General features: G+C 34.9%; 1 protein-coding gene across 8 annotated transcripts in view; it reads right to left on the bottom strand.

The window, feature by feature from the left end:
- PAM (peptidylglycine alpha-amidating monooxygenase) overlaps window positions 1-12,883 on the bottom strand; it is a 273,239-nt gene that overhangs the window by 215,252 nt on the left and 45,104 nt on the right. The window contains exon 1 of one of the 8 annotated variants that reach the window (XM_030817281.1): window positions 10,282-10,627. The exons of the other annotated variants lie outside the window; for them this stretch is intronic. The gene's annotated coding sequence lies outside the window, so the exon portion shown is untranslated. Of the gene's footprint in view, window positions 1-10,281; window positions 10,628-12,883 lie in introns of those variants that run through there. 8 annotated transcript variants of the gene reach the window in all.

Here is a 12,883-nt window from a genome sequence, read left to right as displayed (position 1 = left end):
TACAACTTTGAAATCTGGTGTGTATTCACATTTTGAGCATATTTTAATTGGAACTAGCCATATTTAATTACTTAACAGCCACATGTAGCAAGTGGTTACCATATTGAGATAGTACAAAATTAGAATGATGTATTTCTTTTTATTTTTAAATTTTAATTATAATAGTAATTCAAGAGTAGCAACCTAATGTCCAACAACAAGGGATTAGTTAATAAATTGTGGTACAACTAAGTAACTACTAACAGCTAGGTTTTAAATAATATTTAAGAGTATATAAAACATGTTCAAAGTAAATGAGGGAAAAAGAGGAAGAAAACAGCATACACAATATGATATCATGAGTGAGAGTGAGAAATAAACATGTATCCCCATAGGAGCCTGGACAAATACATACCAACATGTTAATATTGATTATTTCTGGGATAACTGAGATTGGAAATAGAAAAAGCAAGTTTGGTAGAGGAAAATGATCAGGAATTTGGGACATATTATTTGTAGGATGCTTATTATATACCCCAAGCAGAAATATATTGTCTAGAGCCCATGAGAGAGGTGCAAATCAGCAATATGAATTTGAAAACTGTAGCATATGGATGGAATTTAAAGCCATGAGACTTTAATAAGAGAATAAGATCATGAAGAGAGTGAGTTTTAGTAGAGAAGAAAGTAGGACTAAACTATAGGATACTCCAACTTTCAGAGTCAGGAAGATGATGAGCAAATGAGACTGGAAAGAACAGTGAGTTAGGGTGAAGGAAAACCAGATGAATGTGGCACTTTTTGGAGTACAGAAAAACTACGTGTCCCAAATGATGCTGAAAAGTCAAGTCAGAGGAGGACACAGCACTGACCACTCTCTTGACCTGAAGCCACCCGTGATCCTGATGTGAGTGGCTTTGAAGGAGAGGAGGGTTCTCAAAAGTGGGTTCAAGAGTTACTAAGAGAAAAAGAAATGGAAACAACATGCCCAGACTGTACTTGAGCAGTTTTGCTACTAAGGGGAGCAAAGAAATAGTGGCATTTGCACCAGTGTGGCATCATAGTCCTTGTGTTCTCACCTTCTCTCTCCTCCTATAATGTAAGTTCCTTGAGGCAGAGAATGCCTTAATTCTCTGAGCCCAATGCTGCTTTTGTGGCAAAGAATTAAAATGTGTGTCCAGCGGTAAAATAGTAATTTTACACAGGCTGGCAGATGACTTAAACTATTGGATTAACATGAGAGTTAAACTCATGGATCATCAGTAACATAAAACCTCAACTCAGGGTAAACACCTCTGAAAAATAACTGCAATCCAATAATTACTGGCTGTCAGGAGGCATAAGTATAAATTTCTGGATGACTCACTGAAACCTTTCATCAAGAATGATCTTTTTCTTTTTTACAGATCCCAAGTTTAAAAACCGCTAAACCCAACATTTCTTTGACATTATTGAAAAGATGAAAAAATCCCAAATACTGAAACTTTAAACTAGATAACCAGTGCAAAATCTGCTATGATACAAAAATATATAGGCTGTAAACCAAATCTATAAAGGAGATTGTTATAATGAAAACTACAGTGACTAGAAAAATCAGTTACTCTTCCAACTTTCGACACTTTACTAAGTTTGGACAAATGCCAACCTATTGTTTCTGCACAACCAGTCTTTCAACAATGGTTCAAACTAATCAGAAAATCTTCATGGAGCTAACATGTTAGGAGATAACTCTAGATAACAAGTCAGATATACGCTGATTTTTGGCATAAGAACAACTTCCTTTTTAGGTTTCATTTACGAAGCACAAGTTTTTTCTAAATAGGGACTTCATTTTAAAAGTTAAGCAAGACAGAGGGAGAAATGGGGGCCAGAGGATGGGCAGGATACTGGAATAGCTACAGCGATATCAAAGAAATGTAAGTAAGGTTTGGGGGTGTTTAAACTTGGATTCTAGCTAGTTGGAAAGGATAAACTAGTAATTTAATGCAGAAGGTTCAATGTGTAAATATAGTAATCTATTTTATTCACCAGAAAATGCCTAATAAAACCCTCAAAAACATTTTGCTACTGCTGCCTCTTTACCTCCTCCTATTGCCCTAACACGATTCGAAAATCCCAACACAATCTCGGTGCTCTGTTTCAGTTCCCTTTCTCCTGGTTTCTATCTTTACTTTCTTCGCTCTATAACCAACAACGTCCTTTCCTTCTGCCCACTATCTCCTTTATTTTACCTAACTTGTCCCCATCAGAAGGAAATACTGTTAACTGTAGAAGCAAGGATCTGCTGTGGGGAAATGACGGGGAGGCCCCAGTGTGTAGCATAGTGTTTTACACTCAGTGGGGGTGCAATAAATAGGAGTTGGTTGCTCAAAATACAAGTTATAGGGAGACTAAAGGAAGATAGAGGAATGAAAGTAAAGAGAAGGACTAGGTTTAGAACAGTTCATTGTAAAGTAACTGTGTATGGGGGGTGCGTGTGTGTGTGCATGTGTGCTGCACACACAGGTTTGTATAAGAAAGAGGGGAAAACTCTATCACAGAAAGAATGCAAAAGAAAGATATGTGAGTTTTACAGTCAGGCAAGTGGGATGGGGGTTGGGAAAGCATAGGGCAGAGATAAAAAGCTTAATGGAATAACCGCAGATCTGCCATCAAATAAATACATCAATTCAGAATTTTAAGAAAAATATACTCTTTCACTGAATGCAAATAAAATGAATTTATTAAAACCCAACTGCAATTTGCTGCTTGGCAAAAATTACCATGAAAATAAAACAATAATAGTTTTTAAGTAATAAGAAAGTTATCCTCTATATACATATAAATACCTATGTATATATAAATATATGTATGTATATATAAATATATGTATATATAAATACATATGTATTTATAAATACATGTATATATACATATGTGTATACGTAAATACATGTATATATACACATATGTATATATAAATACATGTATATATAAACACATATGTATATGTAAATACATGTATATATACATATGTGTATATGTAAATACATGTGTATATATACATATGTGTATATGTAAATACGTATATATACATATGTGTATATGTAAATACGTGTATATATACATATGTGTATATGTAAATACATGTGTATATATACATATGTGTATATGTAAATACATGTGTATATATACATATGTGTATATGTAAATACATGTGTATATATACATATGTGTATATGTAAATACATGTGTATATATACATATGTGTATATGTAAATACATGTGTATATATACATATGTGTATATGTAAATACATGTGTATATATACATATGTGTATATGTAAATACATGTGTATATATACATATGTGTATATGTAAATACATGTGTATATATACATATGTGTATATATCTGTAAATACATGTGTATATATACATATGTGTATACGTAAATACGTGTATATATACATACGTATGTATATATCTGTATATACATACGTATGTATATATCTGTATATACCTACGTAGGTATATATCTCTATATACCTACGTAGGTATATATCTCTATATACATATGTATGTATATATCTCTATATACCTACGTAGGTATATATCTCTATATACATATATATGTATGTATATATCTCTATATACATATATATGTATGTATATATCTCTATATACATACATATGTATGTATATACCTATATACGTATATATCTATATATGTATATACCTATATACGTATATATCTATATATGTATATACCTATATACGTATATATCTATATATGTATATACCTATATACGTATATATCTATATATGTATATACCTATATACGTATATATCTATATATGTATATATACGTATATATGTATATATCTATATATGTATATATAGAGAGGGGGAGAGAGAGAGAGAGAGAGACGTTTTCAGCTTAAACTACTTGAGATCTGAGGTCACACTGTCCTTTGATTAATTCTGCATTGTACTTAGTGCACCATCACGCACGTGAGGGCATTCAATAGTAATTATTTGGATTGTATCCTGATTGAAGAAGACAGAACTGACCTTTGGCAATAAGGTAAACAATGCCACCTGACTCTTGTATTCTAATAATACAATTAGTAAATCATATTCCTCTGTCATTTTCTCTACTGAGACTCTTGGGAAGTTTTGAACTTAAATTGCAGCATAAATTTCTTATTGGAAGGTTTGAATTTATTAAAATCTTTGAGTTAGTGAGCTCATTCCCTTGCTTATAAATACTAAAGGGGACCCGATGGTCTCCAGTTGCCGTCCCCTCATGCACCCTTGGCATAAAGAAAAAGCACATGGAAACAGTTCTATTTCCCAGCATTGCTGGGGCTACATCCAGGAACCAGCCTCCTGCCCCTACCGCAGACTCCTTAATTTTTGTAAAATCATCTATGACAGTCAGTAAGCAACAGATATGGGGCACAGTCCCCTCTAAGCTTTTTAACGTGGCTAGTCCCCAGTGCACTCTTCATAGCAAACCCCCCGCAAAGATGGCTACCATCTGTTCCTATGGCTTCATGCCCTTTAAGTATTGCTGCTTAACCTTTCTTCTCCCTATTTGCCCCAGGTCACAAGATTTTGCCTGCAGAAAGAGCACCCTTTATTTCCATTAATCCTCGCTCCAAAGCAGACTGTTTTAGAGGAGTTAATGGAAAAATTGTTCCAGTTATAGAATTTCATTTCCATAGCAGACACTGGCAGAAATGGGGCATTCCACAAATTAAAGTAAAAGAACTTTCTTCATAAACAGTTTCAATAACTGCATGTCTTTCTTCAAGTTTCGCCCTCATTTAAAGATGGAAGTAAAATTAAAGCAACAATAAATGAAAGAAAAACAACTGAATCAGTGAGATTAAGTGAGAAAGATCAGTGAGAAAAATGAGGAGAGCTTGCAATGGTTCTCTGATCTGCAATGTCTTTGGAGTAGTTACGACATAGGATAACTTCCTAGTTCCATTGCTTACTTGCTGCATGACTTTACTACCATCACTGGGAAAAATTCTCCCTGGAAATAAAACTCTGTACTGGTTTTCAACATAGTTGGTGAGAAATTAAGATCTTCGAAGTTTCTGATTTTGAAGTCCGCTTCTATTTTATCCATCTCCACTGACCAAGTAAGATTCAAAACCTCAAAACTCTCATCTCCATTAGTTCCTTTATCTCCGATTTCTCTCAAAAATAAACTTTTAAGATAATTTTTAACAAAGTAAAGGGATTAGTAAAGCAACTAAGCCAGTTCAAAATGTTTTAAAGATTAAACAGTCTCTTCTATCACAAAGAAGGCAACAGCTCTGCGAGGTTTTTTTTTTTTAAATAAGCAAAATAGATTTCATCTCTTCTCTAATTTACTGTAGTAGGATAAAATACATATTAAATTGAATATTCTGTATACTTTTTAAAAATAATCAAACGTTTAAAGGTATTTGGGTTTTCTTTTTATTTACGTAAGCACTTGCATTAGTATATACTATTGATAGATGAAAGAAACTAAACACTGAAGTGAGCTTACTATGTACATAAAGAAATAACAATGTATATTTTATTTATGGAGATATTTTTGATAGATTGCTATTTCATTATTTATTAAATTAAATAACCAGCTGATTTTCATTTTTAACTTCATTGTTAAATAATATCTCTCCTTTAATGATGGTATTTTGATTGACAAATCAATCTCATAATGACATAAAATCAGATTTTTTAAATATAGAATCCTAAGGTTGCTGTACACTGTAGTATGAAAAAGAATCAGTGTCAAAATAACTACTTCCTGCAAAGAAATGTGCTTTTCACAAGCCATTGTCTAAGCAAGGGTCCTAAGGTACTATTTAGTTTTTCTCCAGGAATTGATTCTAAAAATAAAAAAAGAATATGTGTAGGAAAACAGCTGGTTTTCTTTCCATCTCCTTTTTTTCAGAGAACCACAGCAAAATGTAAATGTAGGCTTTCTGTCCAAAACTAACATTCTACAGCAGTTTCTCTTCTGCATCTTTACCACTTGTGTTTAGCAGAAGTTAAAATACAGCTACTAGATATAAATTATCTTATGCTTCACGTGGAGGGATCCACGTGCTATCATTTAACTTAAATGTATGATTAACACAGGACGTGAACAATAAAAGAAACTATTTTTGCAGCTGTTGCCCTCATGTTTAAAGTTGTTGATTAATGTATATATTGTACCTTTCCTAGGAAACTGTATAGGGCATACCTGGCAGATTCATCTGCTAGGTTTTGTGACTCATATGGCTTAATGCCAGATCCATAAACGACAGTGTTATTCAAAACTCAGGGTTACTAGATCTCACATTTGGCTCTCTAGTGGCCCCAGTATTACCCTTCTGGTTCTAAAGAAACCGCAGCTGATTCACATAGGAGTTAACTAATGGAAATTTTGAAGTCCCAAATCAGTTTTGTTTAATTAACTTCATCTGATGTGAGCCTCTCAATAAAAATATTAAACTGAGAATAGTGTCACTTTATGAGGCTCCCATCTGTACCTAAGAGTTTTGAACATTTGAGTTGGTGAAACATTTCTTTCTAATCTGATTTTCCCACATTAATTATCTTGAGGCATTTTAATATCCTTGGGGATGATTACATCCAATGAATTAGGTCAAAGTTTCATAGTCTCTATTGGCAATCACTAGTTTAATTTATGATATTCAGCAAAAATATCAGATGTGTGAATTTAATGTTGATTAAATCAGCCATGCATTTTGTTATCCTTCTGTGGCAGGTAGAATAATGGCCCCCAAAGATATCCATGTCTTAATTCCCGGAGCCTGTGAATATGTTAACTTACATGGCCGAAAGGACTTTGCAGATGTGATTAAGCTTAAGGATCTTAAAATGGGGAGATTCTCCTGGATTATCCAGGTGGGCCCAATCTAATGACATGACTCTTCTAAAGTGGATAAACTTCCTGGCTGCAGAGAACCAGAGAGATGGCAAAGTGAAGATTCAGTCTGTACTTGCAAGCTGTAAAGATGGAAGGAGATGGCCAGGAGCCACGGAATGCAGACAGCCCTAGAAGCTGGAAAAGACAAGGAAAGGAATTCTCCCTAGAGCCTCCTGAAAGGAGATCTAGCCCTTCTGACACCTTGATGTTTCAGTGCACTGAGACTTGTGTCAGACTTGTAACCAAGAGAACTGCAAGATAATAAATTTGTACTTTTTAAGCCACCAAGTTGATGGCAATTTGTTACAGCCAACAGTAGAAAACTAATAGTTATTATGCTACTTTTTCATCACTCTTGTAATGGGAGAAAATAAGTTTAAAAGTTGGTTAGGAAAAAGTGCTCAACTCCGACCAGAGAGTATGCTGCCATGAAAATGAAAACTGGCTTGTAGAAGGGTGGGCACCAGTTCCAATCAGCCCTGGCTCTGCCACTGAGTGAACACAGAAAACTGAGTAAAGCACTTAACCAGTCCCTCACAACCCGAGCTTCTCCTACCACTGGTCAAAATGTTTATTTCCAAGTCCATGTTCCCCACAGAACTTTTTCTAATTCTTTTGGATACTGGTTTGATTTAACTTTTTTTTTTTTCTCTTTTTGAGATGGAGTCTTGCTCTTGTTGCCTAGGCTGGAATGCAATGGCGCGATCTCGGCTCACTGCAACCTCCGCCTCCCGGGTTCAAGCAATTCTCCTGCCTCAGCCTCCTGAGTGGCTGGGATTACAGGCATGTGCCACCACGCCTGGCTAATTTTGTATTTTTAGTAGAGACAGGGTTTCTCCATGTTTGTCAGGCTGGTCTTGAACTCCCAACCTCAGGTGATCTGCCTGCCTCAGCCTCCCAAAGTGCTGGGAATACAGGCCTGAGCCACTGCGCCTGGCCTTAACTTCTTATCTTTCTAGTGAGAGACAAGGTGATCCTTTTTCTGCCATATTTCATTCATCTCATGCTGGAAAAGTCTACAGACCCGACATTTCTATATTTCAGCAAAAACAAGTTTAAGTATCTGTAAAATTTAAAACATCCTTATTAGAGCATAAAAATAAAGTAAAAACTTTCCTAAACCAATTTTAAAAATCACTGCCTAAAACTACTTGGAACTACTCCCTGATTCAAGCATGAAGGAAACTGTAATCTTTATAGTACACTCTTTATAGTGCTGCTCATATCAATCAAGTCAGCAAAAGTGTATTTTCGTGGATATTTTAAGGGTTCAAAACGGCAGAAATATTTCTTAATTGTTACTACAAAGAGTTGGTTATTGAAGAAATTAAATTATGTCACCCCACACATTAACATGGCAAAGAACAAAAACCTAATATAATTTAGCTTAGAATATATTATTCTTGTTTCCAACATAAGCATTAGGTGAGTGTTTTAATGAAAAGGTTTTAAACAGTATGGAAACAGTTTATAGTGACTGACTTTCTTCAATATTTAACCTATTATAATCTAAATTAGGTAGTATCGTAATTTTTCCTACTTTTTAGGAACTTTTTTCTGATAGCAACGAACAAGTAAATTTTCAAACACAAACAGGATTAAGTATTCAAAATAGTGAAGAAATTAAGTCAAAGCATTTAGCCTATTTTCAGGGCAGAAAGAAATTCAAAGAGTAAGCATTTCGATATTTAAGATAAGACATATCCTTCACTTAAAAGCAATTAAATTTAAATTTTTAAGCAGTGTTTCACCCTCTCTCACAGCTGTACTTCTCACTGATTCTTTGTAGAAAGGTGAATCATCTCATGCAGAAAAAAAGCAAGTTAGACAGCAGGGTATATTTTTAAAGGCTTCAAAAATACAAGAAACAAAATGCAAATTTTAGACATTTCTCTAGAGAGGGACAGTCTAAACCATTTACCTACCTGTCAGCAAAGCCATCTGCCTACCTTCCACACAGAATAAACGTTCAACTATGTAAAGAAACGGGAGCCTTCTCCAGCCCATCCACTCTACTCTCGTTCTTTTTTCTCTGCAAAGCTATCTATTAACTAATTAGAAACTGCTGTTATCTACCACTCCATTAAATTTAAGGGTTTTTTTTTTTTTTTTGGTAGAGACAGGTCTTGCTTGCTTTATTGCTCAGGCTGGTCTCCTGGGCTCAAGCGATCCTCTCACCTCGGCCTCTTGAAGTGCTGGGATTAGAGGCGTGAGCCACTGTGCCTGGCCAAGTATTACATTCTTCATAGAATGTACTACTGAATCATCCCTTGGAATCAAGAAGAAGAAATAAATGCAAGACTAACTTTATGGGCAGAACTCTCAGGATGAAGAGATTCAGAAGGAGGCTGATAGAGAGGAACCGGTCGTGTGTCTCATTATTGTTAGTTTATTTATTTATTTATTTATTTTTTATTATTATACTTTAGGTTTTAGGGTACATGTGCACAATGTGCAGGTTTGTTACATATGTATCCATGTGCCATGTTGGTTTGCTGCACCCAATAACATGCCATTTAGCATTAGGTATATCTCCTATGATTGTTTATTGATAAGGCAGAGAAAAACTGAAACAGCACTAACTTCTCAAGGAAAATATTCATGTATCACTGTTCTGTCTGAATGTTATAATTGTTTCTACTATATTCTTTCTGTAAAGCTGAACATAGCTGGATTATCCTTAAGAAGAATGGATACATATTTAAGGAAAACTTTCATGAAGCACTCATTGCATTTATCACAATAATAGAAGCATTATTTTTACAATCAAATTGTGTGAGATACTGAAAAGCTATAAAAGTGTGGCATAACTATGGAATGATTATCACTATACTTTGAACTTCATACATCTCCCTTTCACCAACTATATCTTTGTCCTACATGTTTTAATTTCTATAACATGCAAATTCTCAACTTAACGTGGCTCTTCTTTCTAATATCTTCCCATACCATCTTAGATATTTCAAATGTTAATATCATTTAAACTGGGTAAAATATATAAAATGCCAATACAATATACTTACACACTTTTAAAAAATTAGCCCTACTTGCCCTGTGACACTTGTCAAAATATTTCAAGGAAGTTACATATTTCGAATAGTTTGAAATAAAAAGCTATTGCTGTTTACCAGGGAGAGTAGCAGGCGTTACACTGTGCATTCAGTTTTCTTTATAAGCCTACCCCACATGTGCCTGCCCACACACACCTATGCACATACACACACACACTTTAAGTACAAACTACAAATCTGTTCTAAGTAATTGACTGAATGCTCCCATTCACTATGATTTCAGTCAGTAGTATATCTTAGAAAGCAAGAAACCTGAAACAGAATAATAGAAGCATTTAGTAATTCTTCAATATGCAAAACAAGGCACTTACCTTCTATTGCTACAGATGTCTGAAATCACACTGGAAAGCGAGCAACGAGAGAGAGGGGCTTTATTGTGGGGTGAATCATCCCCACGTAGATGCTCTGAACAACCCCTGTATGCATACTGACATCATCAGGAGAGACTTGGAGGCAGAGGATACTATGGTAACCAAGCAATGTGCTGGGAGACAGAAGCCTTTAATTGCTTTAACAACTTCCTGGGGCTCCAGCTACCAGGCTTGGATTTGCTAAGTAGGAAATGAAGGTTGTCACAGAGGCAGTGGGTGTGACACAGAGCAAGAGGACTTGATGAATTCTGAATCTATTAATCGCGATGTGACTTTTTAATGACAAATATCTTTACATGATTCTGTTAGCATCATTCCCCTCACATCTGAAGCTCTGACGAAGGCATAGGTCAATAAATAATGCTCCCAGGTAGCAACAGTCTAAGTATTCATATATGGCTTTCTCATTTAACTAGCATTAACATTGTCACATTACAAACATCCTTATCCTTAATGGTGAATACTTCATTTCCTTTGAAAAGAAAGCTCACATCTTTGCCTTTGGAGGTCAGCTTACTGAAAACAATGAAAACTGACTCTATTTACTTCTCCATGAGGTGGCAGCTGCCCATTCTATTTATCTCCTAAATCCTTGTCAATACATCACTTATCCAGAAAACACCTCCAGCGAATTGCCTAATTATGACACCCAGACAAAATCAGAAGATATCTGTTGACTACTGCCACAGTTTTCTGGTTAAGTCTCTTCCATCACAGGCAGAATTACTTCTACTTCTAACAGTCTCCCTTTAAACTATTTGTCCTTCCCTGCCTCTGTGACCCACATTCAGAGGAATACAGCCTCTCTTTAAAATATCCAGTTTAAAGTAATTGCTTAAAATAACAATGTTTCAACAACAAACCAAGTCTATAATGAAATACCACACTTATTTGATCAGATGCAACACTTTAATAAGTATATAATTTATCATCTGTACTATGAAAGCTATTGTTTTCTTCTCCATGAATATTACATTGACATGTTTTTAAACAATACTGTGGTCTAATTTTGCTATTGCAAATACTGTAATTGTAAAGATAAGCAAGTAACTCACCAGATCTTAAGATATTCATATCACAATAAAAAATGAAGGTTGTCATTCTGTACTGTATATTTAGATCTCAGCTAGTTCAAAGAAACTATTATTATCTCTATTTCAATTTAGATGAAGCTAAGCCTACCTTTTAATGTTTCCCCTGTGAGTAAATAGTGTGCAAAAGTATAACAATAATACTGCTTACAAAAATAGTAAAATGGATTACAACAGCACCAATTTACAATCTGGAATATGTAGAAAATTTTAACTTAATTGATAAGTTGGGCTTTTCATTCCCATACAGATTAGAAAAAATTCTGAAAGCAAAACAGTAAAGTCAGCCCTCACAAAAACATACAGTAATTCAGATTTTCTAAATTCTGGTAAAGTGAAAAAGCTTTCCAACAAAATGGAATTACCCCTATCCTTTCATTTGTTCTTCTGAGATTCTGAGTTTGAGAAGCAAAAACACAAAGTTTACTATAAGTTAACAGTACAATGCTCTGTGTGTGTGTCCGTGTATGTGCGTATATATATGTATATATCACACATATATTCAAATTTTAAAATAAATACATGTATTCATCTGAATATGCACTGAAAAATGTCCAGAAGATACACACCCAGGACATATGGCCAGGAGTGTTGCTTCTAGCAGTGTCAATTGCAGACTAGGTTTGAAGGAGAGTCTTCCAATGTTCATATTATATGCTTTTAAAAGGTCTTTATTTAACTATGAATATGAGTTACTATTGTAATTCAATCAATGGAAATTCATCGAACTGTGTTCTGAACTTGCAATCCTGGCTTACCTGCCCTCAGAGAAGGCCAATGACAGCTTCAGTGGTCTAGGTCCTAACAGGCTAGCCAGACTATTTTAAGGTTGTTTCAAACAACACTTAGGAGGAGATGACCCACCTGTCTAAACAGAATTAGGATGGAAAAAGCAAATAAAGGTTATCTAGGCAATACACACACAAAAAGGGAGCACTTGTTTAGACTTTTCCAGAGATGTAACAATCATAAAGAACGGTCCAACAGTAAAGCTGGTTTGTTAGATTTTTTTTTAAAAAGGTACCATTTCAAAAAGAGCACATCCGAAAATAAGACCAAACCAAGAGGTCTCTAACACTATGAATGGCTGAAGCAAATATGGAAGACCACCAGCAGAAACAAAAGTCAAGTGTGAGTGAGAAAAATGGCCCCACATGGCCAGATTATGTGGCCTGTTGGAGAGGCTTGCATTAGAGGAAAGAGGCCTAATTTCTCCAACCTCCATTCCCTAATTCCAGGCCTCACTTAGTTTTTATTTTCCTCTTAATTTACAACACTGTCACAGTGTCTTGTACTAGTTAGTGTTCTATTTCCTCCCACCACTTCACTAAATATTTTGGTCAGTGTGATCTCACCACCTTATTAGAGAAGATCATAAACTGTTTCTTGAATTGATAACTTCCAACAAAAATTACCTCTTCTTTTGATTCTAAAGGACAGCAAGAGACAGA

The sequence above is a fragment of the Nomascus leucogenys genome, chromosome 2 (assembly GCF_006542625.1).
Source record: "Nomascus leucogenys isolate Asia chromosome 2, Asia_NLE_v1, whole genome shotgun sequence".
NCBI classification, from domain to species: domain Eukaryota; kingdom Metazoa; phylum Chordata; class Mammalia; order Primates; family Hylobatidae; genus Nomascus; species Nomascus leucogenys.
This window is presented reverse-complemented; position numbering and strand designations above follow the sequence as displayed.